Source organism: Zea mays, chromosome 6 (genome assembly GCF_902167145.1).
Source record: "Zea mays cultivar B73 chromosome 6, Zm-B73-REFERENCE-NAM-5.0, whole genome shotgun sequence".
Taxonomy (NCBI): domain Eukaryota; kingdom Viridiplantae; phylum Streptophyta; class Magnoliopsida; order Poales; family Poaceae; genus Zea; species Zea mays.
Window position 1 is genome coordinate 19,458,683 of NC_050101.1, and position 13,045 is coordinate 19,471,727.

A 13,045-nucleotide genomic window follows, 5' to 3' on the forward strand; every position below is an offset into this window, starting at 1 on the left:
CACGAGTGCCATAAGTGTTGCCAAGAATCCTGTGCTGCATTCGAGGACCAAGCACATTGAGGTTCGCTTTCACTTTCTTCGTGATCATTATGAGAAAGGTGACATCGATTTGCGACACGTTGATACCCATCGACAGCTTGCTGACATCTTGACCAAACCCCTTGATCAAAAAACATTTGTTCATTTGCGAGGGGAATTGGGTGTTTATTTCCCTTTTTGATTTGAGGGCACCCTTTTTGGTCTTTTCTTCTTTTCTTCTGCTTTTTCATGTAGATTTTAGTCTTTCATTTTCTTTTGTATTATATCTGCATATCATATTATTTTGAGCTTCACTTGTATAACTGCTAGAATGTGATTATGCTCCTAGTAGTATGTTCTTTGTGTTCATGATGATGCTATGGCATGCTTAGGCTCCTTTTGCTCATGTTGATACAATATTGTTGAGCTAAGCCGTTTTCATAATTGTGAACTTGACTATTACTTGCTCAATTTAAAATTGTTCACCATTGAGATTGGCACCTAGCATGTGTAGGATGTGTTGAAATCCTTTTTGCTATTACTAGTATGCTAGGTGGCTATGTCTCATGCTTTGAGTCATTTACTTGTCTTGATTCATTTATTCTGTGCTTAAATTCAAAATCAAGATAAGTGAAAAACAGCAAGATCGAGATGGGTTTGCATTTGTCACCACATCACTGTATCGAGACTGCTTCCATTTGCACGTTTGGATGAACTTGAGCAGTGTAGTGGAAGATCGAAACCGGTGTTTTTAGCTTCTGATTGCTTTTCTGCATAGGCTACACCCGGTTGAAAAGTTAGACAAAGACAATACTTACAACCTCTCGCACTCACATGCTTTTCAATGAATTTGGAATCCGCTGCCAAATCCGATAAATCATGAAAATTTCAAATGATATCAATTTCAGATATGTTTCTAGCATGATGAGTGACCGCTGTTTGGGGTAGTTCACCTTGTTTACCTGTGACTTGCACTTAGTTGATTTCCTGCTTACTATATGCTTAGTGCTGTCTTTGTGGTGAATGCCTCTTCAAAATGCTTAAAACTGAATCAAAATGCTTACACTTCACATATCTTGTGCATATGATCAGTTTGAGCATCTGCTAGCACGTGCATTTATTGCTGCACACTTAGCACAGCACCACTTAGAGCATTTTTACACTCTGACTGGTATACCCCTGAAGCTCCTGCATTTTCTCCATATTCTTCCCTTCTTTTGCATTTCTGCATTTTCTCAGAGGGAGTTCTCTTATTAAGGGGGAGTCTCTTTTTCTACCCTTATTTTTGCATGATGAGTTCACTTGTCAACAAGGGGGAGAGATTTTGGAGAGATTTTGAGATTTTCCGGATTTTAAGATTTTTCGGTTCCTCTGTCAAGGGGGAGAAATTTGGTCTTTCGGTCTTCCTCTCATTCAAGGTGGAGAGATGTGTTATTTGGAGCTATTGGTCTCTGAGAGAGATTTTAGGGAGTATTGAGACAGGGGGAGGAGATTCGAGCCGCTTTGAGCTTTTTGCTAGTTGTGTTGAGCCGTTTGCCTCTTTCTGGAGGAACTAGCTTTGTTTTCAGTTTCTGTGCTGATTTTATGCTCTAAATTGGTTTTTATGCTTCGACAAAGCTTTTTAAGTTCTGATGAGTTTTTGGCTGCTGGCTAGTGGTGTTGAGCCCTACTTTTGCCTCTTATTGAGGGCTAGCCTTTTCCTGCTTGGTCGTGTTGAGCCGTTGCCCATGTCTTTGGGGACCAAGCTTTGCTTACTCTAAATGACTTGATTTGGCTTTTATCTGGCTTTTGGTCATTTGAGTGAGTTTCTCTTCTTCTTCCTCTTTCTGCTTTCATATGCTCATATGGTGGCGTTGACAATGCACTCATTAAGGGGGAGATTGCGAACACAAGGTTGATGTGTCCCTTGTGGTTCGGGTTGATGATGAGTGATTGTCAACGGGTAGCACTCTGGGGTAGTCAGTGGACTGACCAGAGTGTGAGATTATGCTTGTGCAACCATGTGGGTCGGCTTGTGGTGTGCAGGTGTGGAGCACATGTCACACCCGGATTTTAGGGATCCAAAGCCCGGGCGCAAACATAATCACCAGGTGTGCTGGGACCAAGTCTCACACATATGATGAATCATGGCACATGATCGAATGTCACATCTTTACTATATAATCAGAGTTTTGTACAAAATAAATAAATAATTACATTATATGGAGACAACGGTCCAGCAACCCAAAGTTGACTGGGAGACGACGACCTAGACCTCTCACGAACACATCGCAGCATCCTCCACGCGCCTCATCCTGTGGTACCTGTTCTTGACCTGTGGGGGGTGTGAGACAGCAAGAGTGAGCTCACATACGTTCATCGCTCAACAAGTTGTGGGGAATAATGTGAATGAACTCGCCAAAGGTGGGAGTTCATGTGAAGTGTAAGGCTTACCAAAGAGGATGGTTAGAGCTGAGCATTGCTTTTAAAGTTGGTCAAAATTTTATTAGCAATTACTAAGTATAAGTAAATACCAACCCAATTAAGCAGTAGAACCAAAGTAACAACATCACCTGCGATGCAATGCATATGACAAATTGAATTTAGTTCCATAAATTAATCATGTGAGGGTCCGAGCTGCTCATGACCGTGAGCACGGCTAGTATACCAGTTTTACACTCTGCAGAGGTTGCGCATCTTTACCCACAAGTCATGTTACCCATCTGCCAAGGGATCGCGACTTCCCATACACCTCTACCGAGGAGGCGAGGCAGGGTAACACTACGAGGCCTTTACAAAGTTCCACTAGCTTCAGAAAACCCGCTACAGTTTATAGGAAGCTCCAATGCAGGAATCCCTTGCAGGACCGCCATCGCAGCAAAATCCTCCCGAGGGCCTCCCTACACTGACCACTCCCCTACTGCCCTTGCCCCTTTCGGGTAAGGTAGTCCTCCACTAGCTTTCCTAATTAATCAGCCAAGGGCGTCCCATTATACCCTTGTGGTAGCACTGTTTTCCCGGGTGGTCGCTCCATGTTCCAATTAACATAATGATCTTATCATGAACAGTAAATAACAACGGATAACAAAAGTATAATCTTGAATAATGTATCTTCATACCCAAAACCACATAAAGCACTAGCAAGTACTACCCAAAAAGTTCAGTGGTAAACAAGGTATAAAGATAATCAAACTAGGGTAACCTATTGGGTCCCATCAAAATTAACCTATGTAGATCATTATGATTAATCAGAACATGAGTAGGTAAAAAGAAGTGATCAAGGGCACAACTTGCCTGGGACTTGAGATTCCAGGTACCAGGATGATCTTCGGATGACACGTGACCTCGCACTAGTCGTAGCAATACAGACAAACATGGTGTAGGCAAAATTAACATCACACCAAACATGTAAACAAAATACATAATAATAATCTACACATTAAAATAAGATTCTAGGAACAGGAATCGTTAATTTTGGAGTTATAGATTTTAAGTTATGGATTTTAAAAGGTTTTATGTGTTTAAAATAAGATTAAGTGTGGGATTAATTTTATTACTGTGGTTATGATAAAACAGAGACACTAAGTGCTAGAGAATAAAATTACAAAATTTTAGGAACTGGAATGAAGTAATTTAGAGTTCATATGCATTTTCTATGAATTATTGAAGTTCCAGCAATTATTTTCCTATTAAAAATCTATTTTCTATTTCATTTATTCAATTTAAACGATTTCTAGACTAGGCCTCATTTTCCAGAAAACCCAGGGGCTATTACAGAAGAATTCCTGAGACTCAGAACCTAGCTAAGTGGACGGCGGGTTCATTTACAAAAAGAACAGGGGCTCTTTTGCAATTGATCGGTCGCGAAGGGGTATCAGTGGTTTCTGGCCGTTAGATCACCAACCGATGGTTAGGATTAGATCACTACGGTAATGAAACGGTACGCAGTGCAGACCATCAGATTCTAGATCGACGCACACGATTTAAAATGTGGACCCGAAATCGTGGCGCGGACGATCACCATCCGACGGTTCAACTACGGTCGCGAACCGATCCCCCATCCTCTAATCGTGGCCCTTGCTTTCAGATCAAGCGACCCAGACACCACCCATGCCCCCCCGGCGGCGCAGGCCACTACGCCAGACCCACCCCGGCGGCGGCCATGGCCGGAGTTCGCCATTAACGCCCACCAGGCTTCAAAGCGTGATCCGGATGGCTTATATGCGTAGCCCTATCAACTTCTAACTTGATTACGACCCTTTCTTCACAGGATTTCGCACATAGAGCACCGGCCGCAGCACCTGGCGGCAACACGGCGGCGCCCATGACCGGAACTCACCACGCCGGCCCCCAACGCTCCAATTCTTACGCGAACGAGCGAGGTTGATCGAGCGAAGTCTAGGAAGTTCTCGTACCTTGGATCGACGAGTCTGGGGACGAGTACCACCGGACCGCGGAGAAATCGCACCAATTCACCCAGTCCGGCGAGCAATTTCCCAATTCCTATACGGTTCATGCGCCGAGCCCAAGTTGACAAAGACAACCACACGCGACGGCGAGTCCCGCGAGCTCACGCCCGAGGACGAGGCAGCGGTGCGGACGGACTTCACCGTTCTCTCTTCTCTCTCATGTTTCTCTTTGTGTGCTCAGCGATACGGATCACGGCGGCCCTCCCTTTCTTCGCATACTCAGCTCACCGCACCCCCAATACGCGGCTGCAACGGCGTAATAAGTCACGATCCTATTTATAGTTGAGGGCGGAGTCACTATGACCGATCCCCGCGCTGAGAAGGTCGGTTGCGAAGGATTCGGGCAGAGCCTAGACGTCTGGTCGCGAGATTCCTGGCCATGCATAATTGTGCAGGCACCGGACCTGTAGGGATAAGGAGAGCGCAGGAGATTAAGCCGCCGGGGTCCCATGTGTCAGCATGGTTGAGCAAAGACGCTAGCGCGTGCGGAAGCACATGAGGCTGCGATACAACTGTTGGTTAATTTGCATGCTTATGTCATGCTGATGATATGGTGACACAGGTTCTGGCAAATGAATAAAGAAAAGGGATTTTGGAGGGGGTGGCCGACGGAATGGGATGAGGTGATGGGCTGAGCAATTTTGGCCCATACACAATTATGCTCTTTCTTTTTTTTTAATTTTCTATTTCGTTTTTTTTGGATTACTATATTCAAATATGATATGAATTTCAAGTCTGAGATTAGATTTTAAATAAAACTAGATACACATTCAAAAACCAGCATGATGCACAATTTAATGGCATGACTTTTATTAATCCTTTGTTTTTAAATGTGGTGTTCACATGAGATGGTGAATAGAGATGGCACATATAAAAAAATAATATAATTTCCCTTTTTAGACTTTTCTTACAAAGTGGGTATTACAAATCCTACCCCCCTTAAAAATAATCTCATCCTCGAGATTTGTAAGAGGATGTAGAAGAAATTGTTTGTTGTCTATGGGTTAGTTTCTAATTGATTTTAATACCAAAACTCTTCTCTTTTTTTATCGCAAATTATCAGGTGATTAGAAAAGGCATGGGTATATGGGTATAGCCACTTTATTATGCAGGATAAAAGATATCTTTAAAGCATTTATAGGTTTGGGTAAGAAAGAGTAGGATAAGAAAAGACTCCATCCAAGATTGTGGCTCTTGATTCTTTTGAAGATCTGGCTTGAATCTTATCCTTCCATGCTTGATTTGATGTTGATCTTTTCTTCTCCAGTCTTGGTCTTACTGATTCGACATTAGTGTATATTATCGGAGTGGGTAGTATGGTTAAGGTAGATATAGGTGAGATAGACTACATGATGTTGGTCAAAACTTGTTTGATGTTAGGTGGGGTAGACAGATTATGCAATCCACCATGACACTATTGGTTGGGTTAGCTCTCATGCTCACGGTTGAGTTGGTCTAATGCACTAATTTAGGTTTAAGTGCATAAGGGGAGAACAATGTTCATAGGAGTAGAATCCAGTTTATTTCTCTAGTGTTAACTTGTTAAGTTACTGTCCTTAGGTTAGCTCAACTTAAGGTTAGACTTCGTTAGGTTAGATTAACCTATTAGATTGGATCAGATCTAGAATAATTGATATGACTATTTTAGAATAGATAAGATCTAAATAAATTCTTTGGATTAGCTCACGGTTGTTACTTTAGGATGAGATAAGTAAGGTGATTAGGATAAGATGAATCTTTCAAGATAAGATGAATCTATTAAGATAAGAGAGAATCTTTTAAGATAAGATGGATATTGTTAGGCTAGATACTTTAATGAGGGATAATCTAGTTTGTCTAGTTATTTTAGGAATTTTATTTATTTATATTTATGCCTATATGTATATGCAAATGTAATTGTGGACATTACTCCACAACTCATCACACTCAATCAAAAATCCCAATCAAACATGTATCATAAGAACAAGCATTCAAACACATAGATACCTATAAAAATAGTTTTGTTTTTGTTCCTAAGATTAGGTCTCCTATTCCTAAAGTCACCTTAGTTACAGGATTTCAAAGTGTGAAATCCAAGTTTGTCTTTAGAAGGAAAAGGTAAGGATAATCAGAGTAAAGCGGAAATAGATGAGAAAAGATTAAGATAAGTTTAGAAAAGAACCAGAGTAGGGTAAGTAGATAATGGTTGTCCAGTTCTATCTAGGTTTCGTCCTACAGTCAACATTCCTCTGATACCACTTCTGTCACACCCGGATTTTAGGGATCCAAAGCCCGGGCGCGAACATAATCACCAGGTGTGCTGGGACCAAGTCTCACACATATGATGAATCATGGCACAGGATCGAATGTCACATCTTTACTATATAATCAGAGTTTTGTACAAAATAAATAAATAATTACATTATATGGAGACAACGGTCCAGCAACCCAAAGTTGACTGGGAGACGACGACCTAGACCTCTCACGAACACATCGCAGCATCCTCCACGCGCCTCATCCTGTGGTACCTGTTCTTGACCTGTGGGGGGGGTGTGAGACAGCAAGAGTGAGCTCACATACGTTCATCGCTCAACAAGTTGTGGGGAATAATGTGAATGAACTCGCCAAAGGTGGGAGTTCATGTGAAGTGTAAGGCTTACCAAAGAGGATGGTTAGAGCTGAGCATTGCTTTTAAAGTTGGTCAAAATTTTATTAGCAATTACTAAGTATAAGTAAATACCAACCCAATTAAGCAGTAGAACCAAAGTAACAACATCACCTGCGATGCAATGCATATGACAAATTGAATTTAGTTCCATAAATTAATCATGTGAGGGTCCGAGCTGCTCATGACCGTGAGCACGGCTAGTATACCAGTTTTACACTCTGCAGAGGTTGCGCATCTTTACCCACAAGTCATGTTACCCATCTGCCAAGGGATCGCGACTTCCCATACACCTCTACCGAGGAGGCGAGGCAGGGTAACACTACGAGGCCTTTACAAAGTTCCACTAGCTTCAGAAAACCCGCTACAGTTTATAGGAAGCTCCAATGCAGGAATCCCTTGCAGGACCGCCATCGCAGCAAAATCCTCCCGAGGGCCTCCCTACACTGACCACTCCCCTACTGCCCTTGCCCCTTTCGGGTAAGGTAGTCCTCCACTAGCTTTCCTAATTAATCAGCCAAGGGCGTCCCATTATACCCTTGTGGTAGCACTGTTTTCCCGGGTGGTCGCTCCATGTTCCAATTAACATAATGATCTTATCATGAACAGTAAATAACAACGGATAACAAAAGTATAATCTTGAATAATGTATCTTCATACCCAAAACCACATAAAGCACTAGCAAGTACTACCCAAAAAGTTCAGTGGTAAACAAGGTATAAAGATAATCAAACTAGGGTAACCTATTGGGTCCCATCAAAATTAACCTATGCAGATCATTATGATTAATCAGAACATGAGTAGGTAAAAAGAAGTGATCAAGGGCACAACTTGCCTGGGACTTGAGATTCCAGGTACCAGGATGATCTTCGGATGACACGTGACCTCGCACTAGTCGTAGCAATACAGACAAACATGGTGTAGGCAAAATTAACATCACACCAAACATGTAAACAAAATACATAATAATAATCTACACATTAAAATAAGATTCTAGGAACAGGAATCGTTAATTTTGGAGTTATAGATTTTAAGTTATGGATTTTAAAAGGTTTTATGTGTTTAAAATAAGATTAAGTGTGGGATTAATTTTATTACTGTGGTTATGATAAAACAGAGACACTAAGTGCTAGAGAATAAAATTACAAAATTTTAGGAACTGGAATGAAGTAATTTAGAGTTCATATGCATTTTCTATGAATTATTGAAGTTCCAGCAATTATTTTCCTATTAAAAATCTATTTTCTATTTCATTTATTCAATTTAAACGATTTCTAGACTAGGCCTCATTTTCCAGAAAACCCAGGGGCTATTACAGAAGAATTCCTGAGACTCAGAACCTAGCTAAGTGGACGGCGGGTTCATTTACAAAAAGAACAGGGGCTCTTTTGCAATTGATCGGTCGCGAAGGGGTATCAGTGGTTTCTGGCCGTTAGATCACCAACCGATGGTTAGGATTAGATCACTACGGTAATGAAACGGTACGCAGTGCAGACCATCAGATTCTAGATCGACGCACACGATTTAAAATGTGGACCCGAAATCGTGGCGCGGACGATCACCATCCGACGGTTCAACTACGGTCGCGAACCGATCCCCCCATCCTCTAATCGTGGCCCTTGCTTTCAGATCAAGCGACCCAGACACCACCCATGCCCCCCCGGCGGCGCAGGCCACTACGCCAGACCCACCCCGGCGGCGGCCATGGCCGGAGTTCGCCATTAACGCCCACCAGGCTTCAAAGCGTGATCCGGATGGCTTATATGCGTAGCCCTATCAACTTCTAACTTGATTACGACCCTTTCTTCACAGGATTTCGCACATAGAGCACCGGCCGCAGCACCTGGCGGCAACACGGCGGCGCCCATGACCGGAACTCACCACGCCGGCCCCCAACGCTCCAATTCTTACGCGAACGAGCGAGGTTGATCGAGCGAAGTCTAGGAAGTTCTCGTACCTTGGATCGACGAGTCTGGGGACGAGTACCACCGGACCGCGGAGAAATCGCACCAATTCACCCAGTCCGGCGAACAATTTCCCAATTCCTATACGGTTCATGCGCCGAGCCCAAGTTGACGAAGACAACCACACGCGACGGCGAGTCCCGCGAGCTCACGCCCGAGGACGAGGCAGCGGTGCGGACGGACTTCACCGTTCTCTCTTCTCTCTCATGTTTCTCTTTGTGTGCTCAGCGATACGGATCACGGCGGCCCTCCCTTTCTTCGCATACTCAGCTCACCGCACCCCCAATACGCGGCTGCAACGGCGTAATAAGTCACGATCCTATTTATAGTTGAGGGCGGAGTCACTATGACCGATCCCCGCGCTGAGAAGGTCGGTTGCGAAGGATCCGGGCAGAGCCTAGACGTCTGGTCGCGAGATTCCTGGCCATGCATAATTGTGCAGGCACCGGACCTGTAGGGATAAGGAGAGCGCAGGAGATTAAGCCGCCGGGGTCCCATGTGTCAGCATGGTTGAGCAAAGACGCTAGCGCGTGCGGAAGCACATGAGGCTGCGATACAACTGTTGGTTAATTTGCATGCTTATGTCATGCTGATGATATGGTGACACAGGTTCTGGCAAATGAATAAAGAAAAGGGATTTTGGAGGGGGTGGCCGACGGAATGGGATGAGGTGATGGGCTGAGCAATTTTGGCCCATACACAATTATGCTCTTTCTTTTTTTTTTAATTTTCTATTTCGATTTTTTTGGATTACTATATTCAAATATGATATGAATTTCAAGTCTGAGATTAGATTTTAAATAAAACTAGATACACATTCAAAAACCAGCATGATGCACAATTTAATGGCATGACTTTTATTAATCCTTTGTTTTTAAATGTGGTGTTCACATGAGATGGTGAATAGAGATGGCACATATAAAAAAAATAATATAATTTCCCTTTTTAGACTTTTCTTACAAAGTGGGTATTACAGCACAGGGACGGTGGTCGATGGCTGAGGTGAAAGTCATGTGGGCTCGTGCTGATGGACCGGGAGCGGTGAAGGGCGAGTGCTGGGTCTTGACTGACGGACCGGAGCAGCCGAGTGACTAGCCGTGGTGACTGACACCTAGGACACGCACTCGTGCGAGGACGTGGTGGAGTGGACCGTGTTGCCAGCGTGGTCGAGGACTAGCGGGACACGAGTCTGGTCGTGGAGATGCGCACGCGGTGTGGTACTCACGATGGGTTTGGTGATTTGGGTCTCAAAACCACCCAGCGCTACGGATGGCGGGTTTTGCTGAGTTTGGGCCTCAAAACTCAGCGGCGGCGGTTCCGGAGGGAACCGGTGGCGGCACGTGGCATGATCGCGGAGGGTGCGTCAAGGCGAAGCAACTCCGTGAGAAAGACGTGGCCGTCGGATCAATTATCCAGGAGTTGGTCCAGTTCGCCCTCAGTGGAGTGGATAGACTCTATGTAAATAGGGTTAGTTTAGGAAATAGAAATAACCCTCTATGGTCTATAAATAGAGGGGTAGGGCTGATTATTTCAGCATCTCTTGGCTGCCATTTGTTTTGGCTTAGGGTTTTAGTGCTCTCACATCTTCATCCCTAGACTGCTCTAGTTTAGCCAGGGATCCGCAGCGATTTTGTACTTCGACTGTGTTCTTGTGATCTGAAAGTTTAATCTGAGGAAGGGTCGCCGGTATGGCTCACAGCGTTTGTTTACATCTCAATCTCAGTTTTACATACTTGCTGAAATTTGGAGTTGTTTTGGTCACTTGTTCTTCCGTTCCCCCTCTCTTGTGTTTTTGGTGGAAAATCTTTGATTCTTTTGAGAGGATTTGGTTTGGGGATTGATTGGTGGTGAGTTGCAATTCTCGGATCACTACATACGCCCACTCGGTGCAGTTTTTGGTCGTGATTTGAGAAGAACTCAGTTTGAACTCGTTCTAGAAAACCCCAATTTCTGGCTGTAATTTTAGATCTGCGGTTGACTCACAAGTCCGATTGAGTTCAAAATTTGTGGAGACCTTGGAAACATATTTGCTCAGGTGTGTGCAAAATTTAATCTCAATCGGAGTTTGTTTGGTTCAGTTTTGGATCCAAGAACAGAATTTCATGCTGCTGAAAACAACACTTGTTCGCGATACTGTTTTGGACCGATTCGGACTTTCTGGTGTCCGATTTGCGATCCGTTTGCTTTGCTGGTCTCATGTGAGTATAAGAAACATTTTAAAATCATGAGATCACTGGTTCGCTGATGTGTTCTTGGTTTGAGCGCTTGCTTCATGTCAATTGAAGTGATGCGTTTATTTTCAGTGTTTGGAAGCAAAATTTGATTAGCTCCCATTCACCCCCCTCTGGTCGCCTCACCGGTCCTACACAGAGCAATGCATCTTTGTTTAACATGTTGATGCTTAAAGTATAAAGTTTAGTGGCAGATCATATATATACAAATAACCATATTCTAGCATGCAACAAACTGGTTTAGTTGTGAATCTTATATAATGCCCTGTTAGGTGCTAAATACTTGTCCAGCTCCGGCATATGGCTACATGAGTGACTCCAAAGACCAAATACAGGGTTTCGTGGTGCTGTTTGCTGTGCTTGATTTTGCTATATATCCGTCAAAACCATTGGGGGTTCTATTTCTCATTAAGGTTCCACTTGTTATTGTTGGCAACATTTTATCATATTTGTTTGTTTGTTTGTTTCTGGTAGGCAAAATAACTATGTGAAGAATATATGACGAGGAGCAACATTCAGAAAAATATTTTCATGCAATGATGGAGGTGGAGAGTGGCACAATGGTTAATGATCTTCATGTAGCTTATGAGACGAGGGAGCCTTAAGATCAGTGGATGCACACGCACTGGAGCAAACAGCAGCGGATAACTTGGATTATTGGTAGCTCATTACTGTTAACCTAACGCTTGCTGCTCCACATGGTTCCCTCAACCTCAAGGACCAGACTCGCTTTGCTTCCTGAAAGTCCAAGAAGAGTCGGTACAACTGCTATGGACATTTGCAATGTACTGCATGTATGTTCTCGTGATTTTTGAGTCATGTGCGAGAGAATAATCAAGTGCGGTTCAGGTAGATGTAAAGTGCAAAGGCAAGTAGTGGTTGAATGCTTTCCGTCGACGAAGAATGAACTCTCATGATGCCAGATACAATGTGCACTGAATACAACTATCATCCTGGACTCAAATGTTGTTCATTTTTTTTTTACCGACACGGTGGCACTTGTTACCCATGCATGTTCTCCGCATATACATGCCGTTGCTAACTAAAGAGTCATCTCTCTCTCCCTCATGAATAAACGATAAGTTTGTATTCTCCTCTGAGAAAAAAAAAAGGGACTGACATTCCCAAATACTAACAATTCAACTATTGCGAATGGGCCTGTGGTCCAGTGGTAGAGCAGTCCAGTGGGACGCTACCTAGGGTTCAAACTTTGTATGTTTCATCTTTTTTTGATTTTTTTCATAAAATTTAGGGTACGCACATGTGTGTGGTACTGCGCATTTTTCGCGCACTAGAGGCTGGAGAAGCCTTCCAATCTCTTCTTTGCATGTGTATGGACACGCACACATGTTTGTGCGTGTGGTGTGAGTATAGAGTGTGTGAGTTGTGTGCGTCCAAATTGTACCCGATAAAAAAATAATTTAAGTGCATGCACACTACACATGACAATGAATTAGTTTTGGGCTTTTCATAGATGGGCTGGTCGACTTATCCACAGATGTTGCTTCTAGCCTAATTTGTGTGTACGTGAGGTCCAATTAAGTTTGTGATTCAATAAAAAAAAAAAGGCTCAATTAAGTTTGGGCCGGTATTGGGCCTATTCCGTCAAGTGATACTGACATAGGTTGGGCTGGCCTTCTGGCTTGTATAGCCCGTACTTATTATGAAGCCTAGTTACTTGGTCCTTACTTGATTTGATGATCGATGCCCCAGTTTGATTAATTCGACTACATTTATCTG

At 43.3% G+C, this 13,045-nt stretch overlaps 2 long non-coding RNA genes across 2 annotated transcripts; one reads left to right on the forward strand and one right to left on the reverse strand.

Moving 5' to 3' along the window:
* Positions 1-3,284: 3,284 nt before the first annotated feature.
* On the reverse strand, positions 3,285-9,993 carry LOC118472160 (uncharacterized). Its single transcript, XR_004850076.1, has 3 exons — positions 9,068-9,993; positions 4,413-8,001; positions 3,285-3,347 (listed from the first exon to the last, which is right to left on the reverse strand). It is a non-coding gene; the product is annotated as an uncharacterized lncRNA (long non-coding RNA).
* A 593-nt stretch (positions 9,994-10,586) lies between these two features.
* On the forward strand, positions 10,587-12,397 carry LOC103629070 (uncharacterized). Its single transcript, XR_554095.3, has 2 exons — positions 10,587-10,760; positions 11,780-12,397. It is a non-coding gene; the product is annotated as an uncharacterized lncRNA (long non-coding RNA).
* Positions 12,398-13,045: the final 648 nt, after the last annotated feature.